Source organism: Mus musculus, chromosome 17, assembly GCF_000001635.26.
Source record: "Mus musculus strain C57BL/6J chromosome 17, GRCm38.p6 C57BL/6J".
NCBI lineage: Eukaryota > Metazoa > Chordata > Mammalia > Rodentia > Muridae > Mus > Mus musculus.
In genome coordinates this window covers 64,513,374-64,537,515 of record NC_000083.6, presented here as the reverse complement: position 1 = coordinate 64,537,515, position 24,142 = coordinate 64,513,374, and the positions used below count along the sequence as shown (strand labels likewise).

General features: G+C 43.0%; 2 long non-coding RNA genes across 3 annotated transcripts in view; one reads left to right on the top strand and one right to left on the bottom strand.

Moving 5' to 3' along the window:
- Positions 1-23,427, top strand: part of AU016765 (expressed sequence AU016765) — a 41,502-nt gene extending 18,075 nt beyond the window's left edge. The window contains exons 2-4 of the long non-coding RNA NR_045899.1: positions 17,500-17,674; positions 21,161-21,382; positions 23,106-23,427. This is a non-coding gene — a long non-coding RNA (expressed sequence AU016765). The remainder of the gene's footprint in view (positions 1-17,499; positions 17,675-21,160; positions 21,383-23,105) is intronic.
- Gm35098 lies at positions 6,881-8,665 on the bottom strand. 2 transcript variants are annotated; one of them, XR_385699.3, is made up of 2 exons: positions 8,101-8,665; positions 6,881-7,083 (listed from the first exon to the last, which is right to left on the bottom strand). It is a non-coding gene; the product is annotated as a predicted gene, 35098 (long non-coding RNA). The 2 variants fall into 2 exon arrangements; XR_876905.2 differs by lacking the exon at positions 8,101-8,665 and adding an exon at positions 7,681-7,853.
- Positions 23,428-24,142: the final 715 nt, after the last annotated feature.

Below are 24,142 nucleotides of genomic sequence, written 5' to 3'. Positions count from 1 at the left end.
GGGAAGCATATTTTTTTATGAGAAAAGCACACTTGTTTCATGTTGTCATTGGAAATGCATCCTATACATGATGCATTGTCCAGTACGTAACCCCCAGGTATCAAGGTCAAGGAAGAAAAGGGCATAGAGTTCCTTGGATGTTGGTCTTCCTCCTTCTGGACCTTCGTTGTGAAGGGACTTTCTTTTTCAACCTAAAGTCTATATAAGACAATGGTGTGACATATTTTATGAATTCATTCCAAAAGTTCCTATATGAATTCTGCTAAACTTCACTGGTATGTGCTGAACTTTCAGAATCTGGATGATAATAATAAAAAAAAGTTTACAATTCGAAGGCCACATGAAGCTCAGGAAGAAAGAAGACCAAAGTGTGGATGTTTCGGTCCTTCTTAGAAGGGGGAACAAAATACTCATGGGAGGAGATACAGAGACAAAGTGTAGAGCAGAGACTGAAAGGCCATCCAGAGACTGCCCCACCTGGGGATCCATCCCATATACAGTCAACAAACCCAGACACTATTGTGGATGCCAAGAAGCGCTTGCTGACAGGAGCCTGATATAGCTGTCTTCTGAGAGGGTGTGCCAGAGCCTGACAGTACAGAGGCAGATGTTTGGAGACAACCATTGGACTGAGCACAGGTTCTCCAATGGAGGAGTTAGAGAAAGGACTGAAGGAGCTGAAGGGTTTTACAGCCCCATAGGAGAAACAACAATAATCAACCAACCAGAACCCCCCCACCCCCTGCAACCTCCCAGGGACTAAACCACCAACTAAAGAGTACACGTGGTGGGACTCATGGCTCCAGCTGCATATGTAGCAGAGGATGGCCTTGTCGGGCATCAGTGGAAGGAGAGGCCCTTGGTCCTGTGAAGGCTCTATGCCCCAGTATAGGGAAATGCCAGGGCAGGGAAGCGGGAGCAGGTGGGTGGGTGGAGGAACACCCTCATAGAAACAGGGGGAGAGGGGATGGGATAGAGGTTTGCTAGGGGACCGGGAAAGGGAATAAAATTTGAAATGTAAATAAAGAAAATATCCAATAAAAATAATAAAAAAGTTATATACTATCTGTCTTAGTTGGGGTTTTACCACTGTGAACAGACACCATGACCAAGGCAAGTCTTACAAGAACAACATTTAATTAGGGCTGGCTTACAGGTTCAGAGGTTCAGTCCATTATCGTCAAGGCAGAAGCATGGCAGCATCCAGGCAGGCATGGTGCAGGAGGAGCTGAGAGTTTTACATCTTCATCTGAAGGCAGCTAGCAGAATACTAGCTTCCAGGCAGCTAGGGTGAGGGCCTTATTTCCCACACCAACAGTGGCACACCCATTCCAACAAGGCTACACCTATGAATAGTACCACTCCCTGAGCTGAGCATATACAAACCATCATACTATCTTAAAGTATTGTCCAATGTATCTCCAAGCCAATGTTCCTAAAAGAATGCAAGGTCTTTCCTTTTTTGTTGCTGTTTTATGAAAAAAAAAGCAATTATTTTAAACTACAGATAGACAAAATTAACATTAACCTTAATTAGTAAAAGATGTGCAGAAATAATTTCTTGCAAAGTCTTGTAACATGGTGCCTGTCAACATTCTTCTTTAGAGGTTTTTACTTTAAAGATAATGTCTGTGTTTTCTTTCATGACGTTTGCCTTTCAGAAAGTTCAACTCGGTGATCTTTCCTTCCTTGGGGACAGCAGAAGGTGAAGAACATGTCCTAGCAATGAATATTTGGCAGCTTGTACTTTTGCAAAAGTGGATGATTACAATTGATGTTAGAAATAGCGAATTATAAAAGAGCAGGGGTGGGAATCCTGGAGATCATTCATAAAAAGGATTAGAGTCCACACAACCTCCCATTCTGGTTATTAGCAGCCTGGATTAGAATTCACACAGTCTCCCATTCTCTGTCATTAGCAGCCTCCACTTCAACGTAGGTGTGAGCCTTGAGATCAAGTCAGAGCCTCTCATCACCATTCAGGGGACCTCTCTGCAGAGTTGGTACCAGGAAGTAGCCCTGAATCCATATAATTTCCTTCACAATTAATTTTTTGAGTGAATAGCTTATAAGTGGATTCATGAGAGGTTAATTCTACAGAGAGAAGGGTGGGGGGGATAACTATTAAAAACAGGACAATCACAATTCACCACAGGAACATTTGCCAACATAACATTGTGGCCCAAGGTAATAATATTGAGCTGTGGATTACGGCGTTTAGTGTGACTATGGCTATCTGCTATTAATTTAAAGGAAATTAGTTCCTAATTAGGATGGCCACCCATCTAGAGCCCGAGGTGAAAAAGTAGGAAAAGGAAAAAAAAGAAAATGCTGTGCGCCAGACTTCATCATCGTTTCTATTTTTAGTGAGCAGTGGGCTAGCACAGCTGTAAGAAAATGAAATCAGCAAGCTTAAGATTTAAGGATGGCATTGATGTATTTAAAATTTGATTATTGATTTTATAATCATTCAGGTGTTAATCAGCATGCATCCCTGGTCTGAGTCTTATAGGCTATGTAGACAATGATAAAGTCAAAAAGGGCTGAGCTCTGCTCCAGGATTATCAAATGGCTGAACACGGGCGGGTCACTTGTCCTTTGGGGTCCCCACTACCTGTGCCTGCTCCTACAGGGAGATGGAGAGGATACTGTGGGAAAATTGTAGACCTTGGTGCAGAAGATCCAGAATCCATATCTATCCCCAACTAACCATTTGTTCCATCTTGGCTGCTCTTAACTCCAATTGGCTTGCCTCGTGGCCATGGTTTTAAGATTCTTACCCCATGGTGTCTTCTCTCTCCACTTTCCTCTCTCTCCTCACATTCTCCTCCGACCCCAAGCCTGGGACCCCAAACCCTGCCTATATCTCTTCTGTCCAACTATTGGCTCTTGGCATCTTTATTTAACCAATAGTTTTAAATCAAGGAGCAAGGTCACATTGTACATGCAGATTCTTTGATTTCTGGTAGCAACCCAGGCCTGGGCGTGGTGGTGGGAGGGAGTGGTCAGTACTTATCATTACAATACACATTAAAAGATCAAACGTCAACACTTATAGAGGTTCTAAGCATTACAAGGATACAGTGTAGGAACCCTTACTCTCTGACTCATAGGAAAAAAGACAGATGGAATATTCACAGCCTAGAGTTTTTTAGTCCTCGTTGAGAATACCTTGTTTTCCTTTGAGTTTCAAAATAGATATATTCTATCCCAAAGCATCCTGTCTTCCCACTTGGTCTATATTTCTGTTGTGTATTCATATATCACTCTGACTTTCTCAACTGTAACTCTCCAGTGTCACTGCTTGTTATACTGTCATTAAATCGGTGGCTCTTCCATAGTCCTGTAGGTTCCATGTAAGCACACGCTGGCACAAGTAGGTCTGTAAATGGATGGACAGACCAATGGATTAATAAGTGGGTATATGAAACTATATGGGGAGCCATTCATGGCATAAGGTAGCAAGGAATTGGGCCAAGGCCACACACAAGCATCCTGAGAACAGAAACTGGGCAACCTGTTAAATAATATAATGTAAGTAATGTTGAGCTATTGTTCTTAAATCAATATCCCAAATGTCTGAGTTACCAAATGAAGACTCGAGGCAGATGCTGTGGTGAAAGCTTGCTAGCTCAGAGAAGCAGAGAAAGCACCCAGATGACCTTCCTACTCCATCAATGTTGAGGAAGAAAAGGCTCCTTCCCCATACTGTCTTAAATACCATTCAACTCAAAGACCCTCTTTCTCTCTTTTTCCTGGGTTTTCTTATGTTCACTCCCTGTCAACTGGTTGCCTGATCATTTTGCTGCGACTATGCTGGTGGTCAGGTTCTTGGCTGGTAGTACAGCCCATCTGTGACAGACTCTTTACAAGAAAGCTTAGATTTGGTAGGCATGTGTCAAATTACAACACCTTTTGCAATAGCAAAGCCCTCTCTAGAATTGTCCGGATTTACTGAGGGAGATACAAAATTCTAGCAGATGTGTCTGGAAGAAAGGCTGGTCCTCTAGAAGCGGAGGGCCAAAAATGATGAATTACCTCCTTTGCTGCTTCAGGACATTTGCACTTGCTGTCCTCTACGTGAAGTGCTCTCCCCATGGCATTTGTGTGATCAGTTTCTTCTCTCACTGGACTCTTATACAAATCTTGCCTTGAACAACATTAAGAATCCCCACTGCTCCTCAGTAACTTATTCTCTTACCCACTAGCATATTTTCATTTATAACACGAACATCCCAACGTGAGCTGAACAAGGATGACGCAGAAGAGCAGGCCAAACTTGATGGAGAAGAGCCCATGAGACTCCCCAGCCCCCAAACCCTGTACACAAAGCTTCAGGCAACTGAGGAAAGCTGGGGACTGAAGAGGTGGCCTTGCTCAGGTAAAGCACAACAATTGGTTGTCAGTACCAAAAATGTGTATAGCTAGTGTTGCATGGACTGAACGGGTTATATTTAGGAATTATATTGTGAACATTCATGTATTTATGTGCATCCCACAGCAATAAAAAGAGGCCTTGAATCCAGAGGAGATCAGAGAGGGAGGAGAGGGAAGGAAGAAATGTAATCAAATTATAATCTCAAAAATTAACATAAGTAAATAAATAGGAGCGGAAGAAGGCCATTTCCCATTGGTCTGAGGATGGTGGGAAGGGTGGAGCCTCTGTCCTATATGGATAGTGGCCAGCATGTGTTCTTTCCATTTCATCAAGAGGCTGCACATTGGCTCTGCCTGAGATCTGTACCCACTTCCATGTGCACCCTGTGCTGCTTCTCTGTAAGCACATTGCTCAGAGGCTCCTGTCAGTTTTTAGAACACTCTCTCCTTAATCCTCTTCTATTCGGAACACGCCCTCCTCCCCCCACCCCCCTTGAGACCTGATACCTTATGTTTGAGACCTGGTTTGGATCTCTTAGCTGATGGGCATTCCTTAGCACCTGAGTAATGGAGTCATGTGAGCCACAACCATAAGAACAAAGTCCACAGGGCCTATGATTTATTCCAACCTCGATAACACTGCCTAGCTTATATGGGCCTATTATTTGAAATAATAAAAAAAGAAAGATGAAGAATTTTCTTTTAAAAGTCACAGACTACATTTCCTCTCCTCCTTGGTACGCATCTATCTCTGTGTCTACTCTTTTCGCTTTAAAGTAAAAGCATAGTTTTGATTTAAAACTAAATATTATAGCAAAAGAGTTCTATTGATTTAAAACCAAGGAGCCTTAGTGCTCCCAGTCTCCCTTAGGATTCCCCTCCATGAAGTTATATGAGACAGCAGCTAACCCACAGGACTTTTAAAACGAAAGTGATAAAAGTTCTCCTGGCCAGCCACATGTGTTGGGTATGTGCTGTCTGTTTCAGTCACTTTTCTATTGTCATGAAGAGATATTTTGACTGGAAGCCACTCACACAAGAAGGTTTAGTTTGGCATTCACTTGTGGAGGGAGGGAGAACCCATAATGGTAGGGAAGGCCTGTTGTGAACACGGGAACAGAACACTGGCTGACTGCATTTCCATCCACACACTGGAGGAAGAGAGAAAGGGAGATAGAAGATGAGGGAGTAGGAGAGGGAACAGGATTGATGAAAAGGGAGATGAAAAGAGGGAGGAGGGGGAGGAGCAGGTGATGGGGGGGGGGAAGGACCAGGTGACAGGCAGGGGAAGGAGAGAACATAAACTGGAGAAGGTATAAACTCTCAAAATCCATCCCCAGTCCAGCAAGGCTCTACTGCTTTCAAGTTTCACAACCTCCCCCAAATGAGGCCCCCAGTAGAGAACCAGGTGTTCAAGTGCATGAGTTAATGGGGACCCTTCTCATTCAAACCACCACACTACATATGGTCGGGTCTCACCCCAGCAGGGTGTGTTTAGTACAGCAGCAATTATAGCTTTAGCCAGAAGGGGCCTGAGCAGAGACCTGCAGCCCGCGCTCCAGTGTCTGTAGGGTTTTCTAATGTCAGACTGTGGGCATCAAATACGGAGTAGATGACCTATCCATTAGGCCTTTTAGGAGCCTTGTCATGGTCTGAAGCTTCTGGGTTACAATTCTAACCCCCGTGTGGTAGTTCTTGGCATTGGCCTACTAAGCACGTTTGGTATTGCAAAGCTAGGGAGAAGTTAACTTTGCGTGTGTGTCCTCCTGTCTTCCATCCCCCGACCCCAGATTTTCATGTTTTCAGGGGCTTTCCTGCACTCTGAGGATTGCAGAACCTTGCCTCATAGTCTGAAACTCACAAGAAGGAAGTGGTAAAGATCTACACAGGCCACAAACATTTGCAAGCTTGTTGTCTATGGCTCTCCACCCTTTCTCCCACATCCACGAGTGTGATCCAGTTTCCCACCAAATCCGATGTCTAACCCAACTGCAGTGTTCCAGCTTTTACAATGAACTCAGTCACGCAGAACAGGCCACACTTCGCAGCTTTGTTGAATATTTATAAGAGCAAGGGGAAGGGTGTGGCCACACCCATCCATGGAGGGCCTCCTGTGTTTTAGTTACTAAGTCCTATAGATAGAGCACTGAGCAAGACAGACAGAATCATTGTCTTCTCAATAGTGGGAGGTTAGATAAACTCCAGGGAGGTTGTGGGATTCTGGAACGTGGTCGAGAATTCTAGTCTCTCTAGCTTCTCCACTCCATGGAGTCAGACTAAGAAGAGCAGGCAGGTGGCCACAGAGACACCAAACAGAGTCCCATGCCTAAACTTTCCTCATCTGTAAAATGAGACCATCAATAACTTCATTTCCTGTAACTATAGACAATAAGTACTGTATCACTTAAACGTTCTAAGTTCAGGGTAGCTGTTCAAGTCTAGGTCCAGTCCTTAGATTCTAGTCAGATTCTAAGGTATACCAGAAAGAAGAATCAGTAAGGGCTGAAGGTGTGGAGTGATGTATTGATGCTTGCTAAGCATTGATGTCAACACAGGTAACCACAGATGTCTCTTAGGGCTTCCAGATGAGCATCAGAGAGACCCTTACAGATATGTGACCTGATGAAGCCTGGGGCATAGACAAGCTTGTCGTTGTAGTTGTAGTCCTTACTTCTGCTCCAACAAGATTGGTTAAGCGGATTCTGCCTGTGGGTTATAGATGGAAAGCCAACGGTAACTAAGAGGCTCTGAACTTTGGGAGAGAAGCTGAAGCTAAAACCTCATCTGGCAAAAGTCAGAGCTGTGAAACGTGTCAGTGAGAGAGGATGCTACCGTAGCACCTGGAGTGCCTTGCCATTTAAGGTAGAAGTAAATGACCGGCCATTATTCGTGAGCGCACAGCGGAAGGCACTCTAAACAGTCGTTCAGCCCGGTTGTCAACCCTCTGACTAGCCTAACGCTACTAAATGAGAAGCCTCCAGATTTGAGCCATGGCAGGGGCAGGATGTATGTGTTAGAGCCTCTTCCTGGTGCCCCAAGCCCACAGGACCACATCTGAGCAGTAGGATCCCAAACACTATAATAAAAGCTTGAATCTGTATCCTGATATCCCCCCAAGAGAGCTGCTGATCTTTAGTTGATCATTTCCTGCTAACCTTAGCCACCCACTAGTCTCCTGGAATGGATGGTTTGATTGTGCCTGTGCCTTTCCTACATCTCGCTATTCATTTAGAATTTTTACTAGTATTTCTTTGTGTTGTGTTTGGCCTGCATGTACGACGATGTACCATATATGTGCAATACCCGTGGAGGCCAGAAGAGGGCGTCGGGTCTCCCATAACAGGATCAAGTTACAGAGTTGTGAGGGGTCACGTGGGATCCAACCCAGGTTCTCAGGAAGAGCAGCCAGTGCTCTTAAAGGCTGAGCCATTGTTCTAGCTTATCCATTATTAACTTTTGATGTTTTCCCATTTCTTTGTCAATACTGACAGAAATAAAAAAAAAATCCTATGTTTTTCTACTATTCATTTCTATAAAACGTAAGACAGTAACAGTGGGTTTGAGGTAGGAGGGTTTTATGACGAAAGGGAAGAACCCCTCATATTTGTGTGAATGCACAAGGCCCAACTGTGACACAGCACTGGGTGGGTTGCCAAGAAACTGTTTGAAAAGGGGGAGGGAGAAGGAGAGCCAGGAGTGGTGTTAAAGTTTACCAAAACTTACCAACAGGGAGATAAAGATCCACGGGGAGCGTGCAGGGGAGCCACGGGGCCATTTAGAATTTGAGGGGTTCACTGCAAACCACCATTGGACTAGCGGCCTCTTCACCCACGGTGCTTGTTCCAGAAAAGCTTGACTGTTCCTTACTTTGTCTGCGATGCTGCTTGCAGCCATGGCAGGGCAGGCGAACAGGAAGCTCCGGTGGTCTGATGGCAGCAGCTGGACCAGCTTTCTCCTTGTACTCTATTTTGCTGCACTGCCTTACCTCAGAGAAAGGGCGTTTACATTCTAGAAGACACAGCAAGCGGTGACACCATTAACTTGACTTGCTGTGTGCTTGCTGGATCACATTCCAAGAGGTTAGGCACAGCCAGGAGGCAAGGTTCCCTGCTCATTCATCCAGTCTCATGTGTACAAATGAAGAGATAACGTTTTTTTTCTAGACATTCTGATCTTGGACCGTTTGGCTCACTTCCATTGCGCCAATTGCTTCGGCCTGAGCGTTAAGCATGGAGAAGGGGGCATTTCAGAGACGTGGCAGCTGATGCTAGTGCCTTTTTATTTTTTCTTAAGGATCACACCCACGGAACCATCAAGTGGAGACCCTGATGTGACACTGGACCATTCCTTCTACATATTCCTTGTTTTAGTCTAAAGCCTGATGGCTTTGTCTTCTCTTTGCAAAGTGTCAGCAGAGAGAGCTCAGCCGAGTCCCCTTTTGCTCTGACAGCTTGTGTACGATCTCATTGGCCACTGTTGTCATGTGCCTGTGGATTCTATGGCTCGGGAGGAAGATCTAAGCAGACACGAGAGGGAGAAGAACCCAGGCCTTCTGTGGAAGATGGGGGTGGGACTCTAAAGACGTAATGTTAGCATCTAGGCCACGTTACCTAGAGCAGCCTTTCCCCTCTCACAGGCATGATCAAAGCATCATATTGAGATATTTTCCATGAGTGCCTAGTAACAGACGTCCCTATGCCAGGCTCTCTTACCTAGGACATAGTCTATAACAAAGTGGGTAACCCCTTTCGTGATTCCTGCCCGGAAGTCAGAAAGCCTGGCTACAGATGTGTACTAAGAAACCCCACCCCCACCCCCATCAGCAGAAGGATATAGGAAGAGACTCTCGCTTCTGCCAAATGGGCCCTGAGTTCCTCTCTTCAGAGCCCCTACCAGGCTGTTGTCTATCTGCCTGACTGACATGGCATTAATAACTTCTCTCATAAACTCCTTACTCCCTACAAATCCATCCCCTGGTGTCCCTCTTGAACACGCCCATGCCGTTTTCAGAGACACAGAACCACGGGCCGCAGTTCCACGAGCCGTCAGGAAGGCTTGACAATTCTGTGGCTTTATCTTGACATTGTTTGCCACCAATAAGAAAACACTTTAAGGAGTCTGTGACTCAACAAAGGGGTGCTTTTTACAGTGCAATACAACTGGCTTCTGGCCAAGCATGGCCTCCCTCTCTTTCACAAATGTTATGATCAGATAAACAAAGAGCCTGGGTCTAAAGCAGGGATGCCTGTGGTCCGTCCTGGCTCTGCCATTTATTACTAACTCTGGAAAGCAGGAAGGGTTGTTAATTATTATTATTATTATTATTATTATTAGATTTTTCTTCATTTACATTTCAAATGCTATCTGGAAAGTCCCCTATACCCTCTCCACGCCCTGCTCCCCAACCTACCCACCCCCACTTCTTGGGCCTGGCATTCCCCTGTACTGAGGCATATAAAGTTTGCAAGACCAAGGGGCCTCTCTTCCCAATGATGGCTGACTAGGCCATCTTCTGCTACATATGCAGCTAGAGACTCGAGCTCTAGGGGTACTGGTTAGTTCATATTGTTGTTCCACCTATAGGGTTGCAGACCCCTTCAACTCCTTGGGTACTTTCTCTAGCTCCTCCATTGGGGGCCCTGTGTTCCCATCCAATAGATGACGGTGAGCATCCACTTCTGTATTTGCCAGGCACTGGCATAGCCTCACAAGAGACAGCTATATCAGGGTCCTTTCAGCAAAATCTTGCTGGCATTTGCAATAGTGTCTGCATTTGGTGGCTGATTATAGGATGTATCCCCAGGTAAGGCAGTCTCTGGATGGTCCATTCTTTCATCTCAGCTCCAAACTTTGTCTCTGTAATTCCTTCCATGAGTATTTTGTTCCCTATTCTAAGGAGGAATGAGGTATCCACACTTTGGTCTTCCTTCTTGATTTTCTTGTGTTTTGCAAATTGTATCTTGGATATTCTAAGTTTCTGGGCTAATATCCACTTATCAGTGAGTGCATATCAAGTGACTTCTTTTGTGATTGGGTTACCTCCCTCAGGATGATATAGGAGGGGTTGTTTAACCTCCACTATGTCTCAGTTCTTCATCTTTGAGTGAGGCTAATCACTCCATCTGCTGCACCAGGGAAGTATGTGGATAACATTCGTCATCATGTTTAAAATCCTCAGAACGGCGACTGGTTCCCCTACAGAGAGAAGTAGCTACCACCTAAAAGACACACAAATACACAGAGCCACCAAGTCAGGCCTCTGAGTAAACAGCAGAAGAGGAGATCACCTTGGTATTCATCGGTGTTGATGTATTTAACTCTGAGAAATAACTAGGTCAGAAATGGCTATCATCTTGACTAGCACCAGCTATGATAATAAGTGCAGGTTGCCCCGAGGCTGCAATTGAAGTCTTTCTATGTCTATATAGAAGGGACTGTACTCAGAAGGCAAAGCAAGGGACCAGCATGGGTGCTGAGTGGTGAGGAACTGGCAGTGCTAACTAGGCAGGCTTGTAACTGGCTCAAGGTGTATAGTGAAAAGCCTGGAAACTAGTATCCTGTTTGCTAATGGTGGGTTCTCCAGGGCAGGATATGGAGGAGCCCACACCATTCCATCCAAATGCTCCTGAGACCTGCAGTTACTCAATGCATTCTCTGAGCTCTGTTTCCAAGTGGTTAATGGTTCTGCTCTGGGCAATTAATGCATTATTCAACTTGTAGTTATTTTTCTGGAAATGGTACCATGTCTACAGCATAGTGTTCATTCTTATATACCAAGCTTCCTCTCAGAAAATTACTTAGATACTAAAACAATCCAGCTCATTAATAAATAAGTTCATTTTGGTTTCCTAGTCTATAAGTAGCTTACCTCATAGACTCACTACCTTTGGATTTATAACACACTCTCTTCTTTTTCTCCATTTCTGCATCTCCTCTTTTTTTTTTTAATTAACATCTTGATCGAGGTGTAATTGACATGCAGTGAACTACATATGTTTTAACCACAATCTGACAAGTTTTGACATCCGTCAACATTTACGCAACCATCACCACAATCAAGCTAATGAACCTGCCATGCCCTTCACGCCACGAGATTTTTTCCCCATGCCTCTTTGCAGTCTCTCTGCCATCTCCGTGTCCCGGGGAGAATCCTGAGCAAGCACTGGCATCGTTCATCTGTCTCCCAGCACTGTAGACTACATCGCATCTCTCAGAACTTTGTTGTATCTCTCAGAACTTTGTTAGTGGAACCAAATGATATAGTATAATTTTCCTCCCTCCCCTTCATTTTTTAATTTCTTGTCTTTTACCACACTGGCTAAGATATCCAGATGATAGGGAGAGTAGAAATCCTTCTTATTTCTGGCTTGAGGAGGACATGTTTAGTATTTTACTCATGGCTGGGTGTTTCTCATTATTCCGTTGTAGGAAATTGCTTTTTTTCCTCCTTGTTTCTTGGGAATGTTGCCTAATTTTCCTTGTGAGTTTTTGTTTCTCTGTTGCATAGGTTTAGAATTAACTTGTTCAGTGTATACATGTTTGGGGTAGGCAGGTCTTAAGATACTTCTGTAGTTCTGATTTCATTACATCCTTGTTCAAGAACATAAAGTTTGAGCTCTTTCTGACTTTGCTGACACCTAGTTTATGGCCCAGGATATGGTGAAATCCTCCTCCCTGCTCTGCTCTTCTGACAGCACCCATGTAGTCAGGCTGCCCTCTCTCTCTCTCTCTCTCTCTCTCTCTCTCTCTCTCTCTCTCTCTCTCTCTCTCTCTCTCTTCCTCTCTCTCTCTCTCTTCCTCTCTCTCTCTCTCTCTTTCTCTCTCTCTCTCTCTCGGCAATTGCTGACTGGTGTTAACATTGGCACTATTATGGTGAACCTTCCATTTTATCTTAAGGTTCTCCTGACTTTTCCCCCCATGCCTTTCTCTGCTTTGTTGCTGGGTGAATTAATGTTCAAAATAGCCCAGCAATTGGTGATTACTTCACCTCAATCAATCAATCAATCAATCAATCCCTTCACTCTTATGAAATACCTGCTTTATCCACAAATTTGTTGTTCCAAAATATAGATTTTAACCCATGTTTATGTTTAAAATTTCTGACATAGAGGATGTATTTATGGTTAACAGACTTTTTTTTTTGCTGTTTAATAGGAATACGTAGGTCATTTGTGGCTAATGTGATGGCTGGGATGGTTACATTTCTATCTGACATCAGTGTATTAGCTTTGAATCACCCTACCTTGGCTCTGCTATAATAAGATTTATAGGATACAAGCATAACTTATCACACTGTCTTAATCCATTTAGATACTATAGCAAAATACCTTACACTAGGTAACTTATAAACAGCTGCATTCTTCTCAGCTTTGACTGAGAATAATATTAAGGTGTCTCTCCCCATGGCCTCTCTTAGCCCCCTGGACTTTGAGATAGCTACTGAAAAAAGTCGGATTAGGCACACAGTTGTGTGTAGAAGGTAGGTTTATTACAGACTAAAGGGAGGCATGCCCAAGTGGGAACAGAGAGTGGCCAAAGGGGCCATGAAGAAGAAAAAGACTCACAGGGAGGGTGAGAGTAGACAACAGCCAGAGAAACAGTTATGCTGGATTTTAAGGCAGGTTGAAAACTCTCCCCTAGAGCAGGCAGCTTTCCCAAGGACTGTTGTCCTACCCAGGGGACAATGGTGTGTCAAGCTTTCTGTTAGGTATGTTATGTGCCTCTGGGAAAATTGGAATTTTATGTTTCCACTCAAGGTCAGAATTATGACTGAGTCCATCCTTTGATCACTAATTCCATAACAGAGCAGATTCAAAAGAGTTAAACAAAAAGACAAAAGCAAACATAAAGATGCATCGCCCTAGGCCCGCAATAATGGCTCAGCAGATAAAGGTTCTTACCGAATAAGCCTGATGATCCAAGTGAGTCCCCGGACCCCATGCAAACAGAGGAGAGAAACAACTCTCACAGTTGTCTTCTGACCTTCCAAGTGCTCGCACCTCAGGAGGTTCAACACCGTGCTTCCCTCCTTCCTCCATCTGCTGCTGTCAGTCAGGGACACAGGACATCCGGCCCAGAGGGTGCTGTGTTGTCTGTTTTGTTTTTCAAGACAGGGTTTCTCTGTGTAGCCCTGGCCATCCTGAAACTTGCTATGAAGACCAGGCTGGCCTCAAACTCAGAGATCTGCCTGCCTCTGCCTCCTGAGTGCTGGGATTAAAGGCGTGGGCCACCACCCTCCACCCAGCTCTGAAAGTGATTTTTAAGGAAAAGATAAGTATCCTTGGTTGTACAGATCTGTTGGTCAAAGAAGTAGAAACACTGTCTTGGGGCACTGAGTCTGATGAGTGGGGATATTTTTTCTGCCCATCCTGTCATAGAACCCCTCAGGTCTGGCTCTAACACAAAATGGGAGTCTTCTTTGAGACGGGAAGTCCTTACTCTACTTTCTCAAGTCTGGGGACCAAACAAACTTTTCTTCCTCTATGATCTGTCTCAGTTTGTTTCTAACGAGGCAGAGAAGAATAGGATCTCCAGGGCCTGCTAACAAGCAGAGTCCTACAGTCTGAGTTTCTGGTTTCATAAGCTATGGCTCATGTGGGAGGGGCTTATGCTCAGTGCCCCTCGGTTATGCTGGTGCCTAGCTTGAGTATCTAGCTATGATGCTGCCCAGGACCCACATCTGGTTCTCAGATGTCACCGTAGCAGTCCACCTGACAAGAACCATAGATGCTAGAGATGCCTGTGCTCATCTCTGGCTGCCAGACTATTGAAGGAATGGACTTCTCAAATTAGAAGCTCCTTAGGAGTGTCCTGCTGGGGAGATAAATGACTGAAGCCCTGGGGGCCACCCCGACGAGGAACTTGTCTTCAGGAGAAAATTCGGAATCTTGTCTTCTGACTTTACAATGCAGTCTTGTCACTGAGCACCTAGGTCGGGAACCATAATTTGTCTGGACTGCTGAGTTATGCAGTCTATCATCCGTTGTTAAAAGCCGGCAATCGTGGTACACTTCTATAATCCCAGCACTCTTGAGCTAAATGCAGGTGGATCTCTGAATTTGAGGTCAACCTGGTCTACAGATCGAGTTTTAGGACAGCCAGGACTGCAGAGAGGAAACACCCATCGTGAAACACCAAACAAACCAAAACCAAAAACCCTACTCTTGTGTCTGCACCTTAAAATGAATGGAATGGGAGTTGAGGTCACTAAATCTCTATGTCCCTCTTCCCAACGTGTTTGCATTGATTGGGCCACCTTTTTATCCTTTCCACTATTAATTTTACTCATTTTAGTTCACTTAATGAGGATTGATGGTTGAACCAGGCTTGTGGTGCAGGCTGTAACCCCTGAGTCCTGTAATAGCACCCTCTTGCTGACTCTTTGTAGTAAGAGATGAGCCAACGACAGCAGTGGTCAGTCCCCAGAGAAGCTGGCATGAGTCCCCTCAGTGAGGCTTATGGGAATTCGATCGCTCAAGGCCATGGTTAGGCGTCAAGGTGGATGAAGAAGAACTAGGCAGAAACTTCAGGATACATGGAGATTCAAACACATTGGAGCCTTAAAGGGAAGCGGAGGCTTTCCTTTAAAGTCTGGAAGGGAGCTTTGCAAATGATAGAATGAGACTCGGCCTGTAACAGTGCTTGTTGCTCTTGTAGAAGACCCACATTTGCCCCGCCCCCGACCCCCAGCACCTACATGGTGGCGCTCATGAGGGACTCCATTGCTCTCTACTGACCTCTACAGGCACCAAGCACGTAGGCAGTGCAAGTACATACATGTAAGTAAAAGACTCATATACAAAAAGTAAAATAAATAAATCCAAAAACGGAGTGAAAATGGGGGGAGATGGGGAGAGGGGGAGGGAAGGAGGGAGAGAGACTGGCTGAGGACAGCTACCATGAGAGAGTCGGGAACACCAGAGGAGTCCCTTCAAAAAGCTGCCTTCAGTGCACCTTGCACGGATGCCCAGAACAAAGGCTGGACTTTTAGGGAAATAGAAACTTGCATGCTGTAAGTGAGGACACAGTAAAACCACCGAACAGGACCTTTCCATTGGTAGAAAGGACATTTATTAGGGATCAAATTGCCAAGGTTATCTCTGGAGGGTGTGTTGGTAAAGAAAAGAAAGGCAGTGAAAAGCAGGTGGGTTTTATAAAAGCAGGTCGACTGTCGTCAGGGTGGGGCCCTTGAGCTGATCGCAGCTGTGAACGGGAACCTGTGTTTAGGCCTCTGTTTACCCAATATGTCTTCTGTGTACCTGGCCAAAGTCCTTCAGTTTAAGATGTTTTAAGCAACACTGATGCTTTAGGGGGCTGCTTTGAACCTAGCACATAAACAAGATGATTTAGCCCGACAGAGCCTGTGTGAAAGGAGCATGATCATAGGCACTGGGCTGCTACAGGGCCACCAAAAGCTGTAGAGAGGTGTGGCTTCATCTCTATAGAATGGGATCTTGCCTTAGGCCAGTGCTTCACACACTTTTCCCAGGATGAATCAGGAGGCATGTCTCTGAGACCTCCTCATATAAAACCATGAATCACCTTCATGAGGCAAACCCTTCATGATCCTTCAGTCTCTCTCAGAACCCCACCTTCTAAGAACACCAACTTAGTAATGAAGATTCAACATGTGGACTTTGGCATACAGAAATATGCAGACTGCAGCAACAGTTTACATTCAACTAGCACTAGCCTGCTTTATATAGTGTGAAAACATTACTACAGTCTACTGCCTATCTTCATTTACCTAAGCAGTGACAGTAAAATGGTAACCCACCTCTGTATGTGTCTGTATGTGTGTGTATGTGTGCATGCATCTGCTACCTGCCATGCCTAGACATTTGCCTCTCACAGCTGTGAAGGCTAAAAGTTCAAGATTCCAAGATGCTACTGGGAATGTAAACTGGCCTAGCCACTATGGAAATCAGTATGGAAGGTCCTTAAAAACTAAAAATACAAGTACTGTCACTCCTCTGTGTGTGTGTGTGTGTGTGTGTGTGTGTGTGCGCGCGCGCGCGCGCGCATGCCTGAGGATTCTAAGTCAACATACCACAGAGAACCTTGCACATCCATGCTCATAGCTTCACAACTCACAATAGTTGTGGGATCACCTTAGATATCTGCCCAATGGATAAAGGGCATATGATACATACACACACACACATCACATGGGAGCTTTACTCAGCCTCAAAGTTGAATGAAATTATGTCATTACCTGGAAAACGGATGCAACTGGAGATTGTCACACTAAATGAAATAAGCCAGACTCATGAAGACAAATATCACATTTTCTTACTCATGGCTGGATAAACCCAGAATGAAAATGAAGACATGACCGCTCCAAGGTAAGGTTACAGAGAAGAGTTTTATTGTTGGGAAGAGTACACTCAGGGGCATCTGGAGGGGTCCAAACTGAACTGGGTCATGAGAGACAGGGTGGGGGTGGGGGGTGGCCAAGAGTGTATGGGGCCAAAAATCAAAAATGAGCAAGGTGTATGTTGGGGGGTGGGGGAGGGAAGACTGGGGAAATGAATGTAGTCAAAGCAGCACATGGTCTCCAGGCTTCTTCTTGGCTTGCAGATCATTACCATTATCTAATACAATCAAAGGAGCCCTGTCTCACAACCTTATGTTAAACCTAATTTCCTCGCAAAGACCTTCCTCCTCATGCTGTCACACTGAGGCCTGGGCTCATAGCCAAGGAGATGCAAATATTCCATGGGTACCAGTTCCAACCTCTCCTTCCTGGTCTTTGTGCTGTGGCTACTATGCCTATATCTCCTTTGTCATCTGTCCTAAGTTGTATACTTCCTTGCTGTTATTTCTGTTTAAGTGCTCCATTCGTTTCAGAAGAGGTTTAGACTATGAAAATAAATACTATATATTTGTCCAGGTAGCCACCACTTTTGTTGTCTTTCAGACCTTTTTATAAGTTTCCACCTGGTGCCGTTTTTCTTTGTCGGAGCGCTGTCTTTAACCGTTCTTTCTCATAGGTTGGGTTAGACTCTGTGTGGTTGAGGATTTCGCTTTGCCTTTTTTGAAAGCCGTGTTCACTGCCCAGAATTCTAGGTTAACAGACTTTGTTCTTTTCAGCCTTTAAAGACATACTCTGCTGTCTTATAGCCTGTGCTGTCTCCAGAGGGTGCCTTGCTACCTTTACCCTGGTCCAACGCACACAGCATAGCTTCTGTTCCTGGTCGCTGATCTCCGGGTTTCTGAGATTCCAGAGTGATATGCCTTGGTGTCTCTTTCTTTATGCTTCGTGTGTCTGAGCTTCAGTGAACTTCTAAGAACTAAGGTTAGTATTTTACAGATTTTCTAAAATGTAGGGAAATTTAGGTATCTATTTCTTAAAACATTTCAGGATTTCAATTTATGTATATAAATATATAAAAATATTTTTTTGAAATTGACCCATCACTCGTTAATGTTTTGTTCCTTTAAAAGAAAGAATTAATCTTTTTTAGTTCTCCTTTTAGAGTTTTATGGCTGTCCTTGAGTTCATTAATATTTTCTTCTATAATATCTAATATGGCAATAGTTCTGCATAGTGGATAGATGTTTAGGGCTTACCTCAGTATTTCCCTTCTCCCTAGAATATCTTTTGTTGCCCTATATTAAGTGTTTTGCACATTACTATGATATATAAAAATACGTATATGTAATAATATATTTCAATAATATATAACAATGTATTATATGTAACACATAATAGTATAATGTAAATTATATAATATAGTTATTATATATCATATATTGTATATAATCATATAATATATTTATTTTAATCATACAATTACATAATGTATTTATTATATATAATTATATATTATATATTGCATGTTACATTATATAATATATACTATATTACAACACACATATACATATATAATATATATTATATATTATATATAATGCATAAAAATATATTATATATAATACATAAACAAAAATGTATAAGTATATATTATATATTTATATATAAATAAATTTAATATAAATAATATAAAATAAATAAAATATATTTTATAATATATAGGGTAAATATAAACATATTATATATTATAACATAATATAAGCATTTATATATAAACATATACTTTTATAAATATAGGTATATACACATAAACAAAAATATATGTAATAAAATGACTACATATACCATATATATGTATATATATATTTGTACATATGCTTTTGTTTATTTCATGTAAGGAAAGTGAGTCTGGGCCCTATTTTTCCACACTGAGTGAGAGACGAACCCTCACAGCTGTACAAAAATTTCCATTAGTGGCAGGTTGGCCTCATTTACTTTTGAGTAACACTTGGTTCGGGTCTACTTTTAACATTGTACAGTCAGGAAAGCACCTACACTTCTTATTATGACACCTGTGTTACTTCAGCCTAAGGACCGATCTTCCTCCTCATGCTGCAGTATATTTTTCTGTTTCTTTGCTTCCCTGGTAAAATTGCCCATCCAGCAGGCTTTAAGAATTTTACCTTTTAAGGTGCCAGCTAGTTCTACATCCCTGTGGGTATCACACCTTCATAGCTTTAGTCTGGGATGGAGATGCTTAAAAATTATCTCTTTTCAAGTCGAATCTTCCTTTTAAAATTGGTTATACAAAACTAGAGCAATATTCAGTCTTTTCTGCTGGGGCAAGATACTCCTGTGAACTTCTTGGAGTTCCTACAAGTCTCAGAGGCCTCCTGTTCTGGCTTGTGGGAAACAGACCCCTCCCCAGCTTTATGTGAACCAACTTCGCTTAGGTCTAAATCTCTTAGATCTTTTCCCCCTGAGATTTGTTACCCACACATGTGTCCAGCTCAAAGCTTTGTGGAACTCCTAAACTGCTCACCTCTGGAGGTGTCCCTCCATGACTGCTCACCTCTGGAGGTGTCCCTCCATAGGGCTGTGTCCTCTCCAGGCTTCAGGTGCTCTCTAACCACCTTGGTGTCCTGGGCACCCAACTTCACACCTTCAAACTCAGGAGTAAGCTGGATGAGTTAGGCTCTAAATGGCTTCCCTCTGCCACTGCTTGCAGATCTCCTGAACACACTAAACTAGAGCCCCTCTCTGGGATCTCTTTTGTTGCCATATATTTGTTACATTTAATATACATGTTGCGCCTTTCCTGCTTTGGCTTACCTGATGTAGGGAGTACTTGATTTTCCACACACAAACCTGGTACTTGATTTTCCACACTCACACCTTTCCTTTGTTATACTGGGAAGATACACACACACACACACACACACACACACACACACACACACACACATATATATCCTCACCATCAAGTGTAGTCTCTTCAATGCCTGTGCTGTGGTTTCCAGCACTTGGCTTTTGTATAAATGTCTAGGAGCTCCTGTCTAAATCTGCAATATGACCAGGAGTGTGTTTTGTTTCCCTGGAGTTTTTGCTCCTTCTTTTACCACCTAGCTGATGCTCTCCTAGTTGTTTTCCCCTTCCCCCCTTACATTTGTTACCCATGTCAACTGGGCTAATTGTTCATGACAACAAAGCGTTTACATTGTGATTGGTTTTTCAGCACTGAAATGAGAGGTAGATGTATGAAACCATCTATTTGGCTAAATGTGAACCAGCTGGTACCTTTATCCTGTGGATGGGGAGATCTAGTGGATGAAGAACTTTTGAACCATTTGCAACAATAAACATAATAAATATAAGCAAAACCAAGATGACTGTGAGTTAGTTAGTAATGGCGACCCCTCCTGAGAGTGGTCCATAGGTAATTCCGTTACTTTGTAAACACAGAGTATACTTTAGGAATCTAGGAGGCAAAGCCTACCAGAGTACCCACCTGTGTGGCTTAGACACATAGGTTGGCATGGCTGTGCACCTCCTGGGATGTCTGAGACCGTGATGTCCTCCTTGTTCACTTGTTCAATGGCAGGTGGACAGGGACAAGAAAGAGAAGTGAGGCACAGCTGACTGAGAGGCCATGGCCTGTCCCTAGCTGCCCTTCATTTTGCTTACACACCAACCATACCATGCATCTGTGCAAAGACCATTGAGTATCTTCAGTTCTGTCCTGTGGAAAGGGGCATTTGAGTTGTGACTATGTGGGTGATGACGTACAAATAATGAAAAGTGACGATGGACTTCAGATAATGATGACATTCTCACATTTTGGGAAGAATCTTTCTTTTGTGAAATGTAGCAGAGAGAGAGGAAGGGAGGGGGAGAGAGAGAGAGAGAGAGAGAGGGAGGAAGAAGAAGGAGGAGGAGGGGGAGAAAGAAGAGGAGGAGGAGGAGGAGGAGGAGGAGGAGGAGGAGGAGGAGGAGGAGGAGAAAGCAAGCTCTTGTCAACACCCTCCTTTTAACTCCCCCCACCCCTGACACTTTTCAAACCGAAGTCTACCTGTCACTAAGGTAGTATGTGACAAAATTCAAGCTATAAAATAATCTCTGATTTCTGCCTGTTTGATAAATGCTCTTTGTTAAATCAAAACATTTGCCATAGGCTACATACTGTTTCTCTAGTTGTCAAATCAGTTATGATTTTTCTTCCTTCTTCCTTTCCTTTCCTTTCCTTTCCTTTCCTTTCCTTTCCTTTCCCTTCCTTTCTTCCTCCCTCCCTTCCTTCTTTCCTTCCTTTCTTCCTTCTTCCTTCTTTCTTCCCTTCCTTCCTTTTTTTCTCTCTTTCTCTTTCTCTCTTTCTCTCTTTCTCTCTCTCTCTCTTTCTTTCTTTCTTTCTTTCTTTCTTTCTTTCTTTCTTTCTTTCTTTCTTTCTTTCTCTCTTTCTTTCTATACAATTAGTATCCTAACATGAAACAGTGCTCAAGCAAAAGCCTGCAAGACTTGGATCCATCTACTCTACTAAAGAGTGTAAGACCACTGACAGCCTGTGGCATGTATCTGAGCTGCCCTTTGGAAATTGACCATCGACTACCAGCTCAGCTCAGAAAGGCACACAGACACCTCGGTTTATGTCATCAGCCCAGCTAAAAGTGATTCCAGATGCTTAGAAGAGACAAGAAGGTGAAACAAAACTTTCTTTGCCTCTGTTGGGAAATCCTGCTGAATTTCTGTATTGTTTCACAGAACCCTGATGCTCAGAGGCTCCTTTTGTTAACATGAAGGGGTTGTCCAATCACCAGTAATTAGGCAGCTATATTGTGCCTGTGACTGATCACTGTTTCAGCCAAAGGTTTAATAAAAAGTCAGTAAAATAAGAAATAAATGAGGCCAGGTGTGGTGGCGCATGCCTTTAATCCCAGCACTTGGGAGGCAGAGGCAGGAAGATTTCTGAGTTCGAGGCCAGCCTGGTCTACAGAATGAGTTCCAGGACAGCAAGGGCGATACAGAGAAACCCTGTCTTGGGAAAAAAAAAAAAAAAAGAAAGAAAGAAAGAAAAGTAAGGAAAGGAAAGGAAAGGAAAGGAAAGGAAAGGAAAAGAAAAGAAAAGAAAAGAAAAGAAAAGAAAAGAAAAGAAAAGAAACGAACTCCATTCTTGCAGTCTTCTGTTTAAACACAGCAGAATGGAAACAAAAATCTATCATCAACTCGCAATGCCTAGGACACCTATTCCTCATGAAAGATACTGGTTTTGAGATTGCAAATTCAAAAGAGACTATTGTCTAATTTACTGGTGTGTCTGCCATCAACAACCTAGACACCAGTTTATCAGTGACAACATGAGGTTTGATTTGACCCAGGTTCCATGGGCTTCCTTCATGTCCGACACTGGCTACACTAACCTTTGGATGCTGCCAGAGCCTGGTTTGCTGCTACTTTGAACTACAGCAATCCTTTGATTTATATACTTCACTATCTCCCCATATTGTGAAAAATATACAAAGTAACATTGTATGCTAGCGTAATAGGTAGACCAGAGGCAGAGCCACATTAAGGTCTCTGGGGCTAGAGATCCTTGAACTTAGGAACAAAGCCAAGAATGAGAGGAGTATGGAAGGTTAGAAGATAAACAGGTGGTACTTAGGCATCATAGCGCACACCATGTTGTTAGAGATAATGCATCCAACCTTGCACTGAACTGAGTCCCGTGTAGCTTCTCTATGCTTTGTTTCCAATGAATCATTTCCCCCAAGGATTCTGTACTCCTCCTTCATTCCCCATCTACCTCCTTGAACTGACTGACTCACCCACATATACTGTGCGTGGCCTCTTACACTGGGAACTCATACCATGAGAGCTTACCTTCCATACTTGAATTATGAAGAGAACAAGGAGGGGAGACAATAGTGTTTTTTAAACACCTAGACAAGCTAAATTTAGTTTAATTTGAGCAAAGAACTTTTATGAATCAGACCACATTAAGACATAGGAGATATGCAAAAAGTTCTCTACCCAGCAGGCCCCAACAGGAGGGGAAAGATTGGTTGGTTACAGATTCGTGTTTACCTTACTTATGTAGACGTGGCCTGATTGGCTAGAGGCCTGTGATCGGCTGAGGTTTGGCTGCTGTGATTGGCTGAGACTCGGGGGTGGGGGTTGTTTTGGGACTAGATGCTTACATTAAACTGCAGTTTGCTACACACAGAAAGCCTCATTCCGAATTTTATATAATTTATCATTAGTTACTCATTTCTCCTTGAAGAAGCTTGAGAATAATTGTTCTGTTATTCAACTTGCCTTAATATTCTGGGGCGGCTGAAGAGCTCCTAAAGCTGTTCTTGTCTACGCGAAAGAATTCATTTATTCTGTTGCCCCCGGTCTGATTTAAACATTATTCATCTTTCAGGCTTGTTCAGGAGCACTGACCAGCTAAGCTCCTCGGTGCCACCAAGAATAGCTGTTCAAACAGTCATCCTTCAGGCACAGGAAAGCTTTAGTAAGGAGAAAGAAGAGTGTTGCCTCTATCCGTGGCTGGTGCATCTCCAAATGATTTCAATTTATGATGCTATTTTAATACAGAAAAATAAACGAAAACACTAGCACATTTGACATTTGAAATTATGCTGACTGGCTGGCATATTTTAAAACACATCAAATAAAGACAGGCATCAATGTTTGACAAATTTTTGTACCAGATATATCGTAAGAAATAAATGAAATGGAAAATATCAACAAATTTTCTTACAAAATAAAAAAAAACTCAAACAAACAAATATACAAACAAAAACCCAAATGCATAGAATTACAGGAGCTATATTAGCTCCGGGTAGAATTTAAAATGGCTTTTGTGGTTTATAATCCTTTTAAGATTCAATCTGTAAAATTGCCCTGGAACAATGAAGACCTGAAATCAAATCATAAAGCAGACTAATGGATAAAGACTGTAATACAAATGGACATATTTTATCCTGTCTGTTCAAAGTGAGAGCAATTTCTTTTTTTTTCTAAGCATAAAGGTCCACATTAATTTGCCTTACAATAGTCATTATTTCCTTTGTGAAAGTTTAAGTTATTTTTAAACTATAATCTGATTGTAGTCCTTTTTCTGACTACACTATTTTCTGATTCCATTTCTCCACATATATCATAAAAAGAGTCAAAATCACATAGCACCGTAGCATTGAGCCATGGGTGTTACAGAATAGCTGTGGCAAGAACTGGCTGCTATCCGAGGGCTTCAGGGCATAGATTTTTACTTTGAAATGATCATCTTTGGGTTTGAATATCAGTGTCTGCCAGGCAGAAACCAGCTAGAACAAGATCAAAACCCCCATCTTGTTGGTGGCCTTTATTCCTTCACACTGTTTCTGTGCAACTTTTCGGAGTGCATTGAAATTCCCTGCTGTCTTCTCCGTGTGCCTGGGTTTTAATGTGCACCAGCGT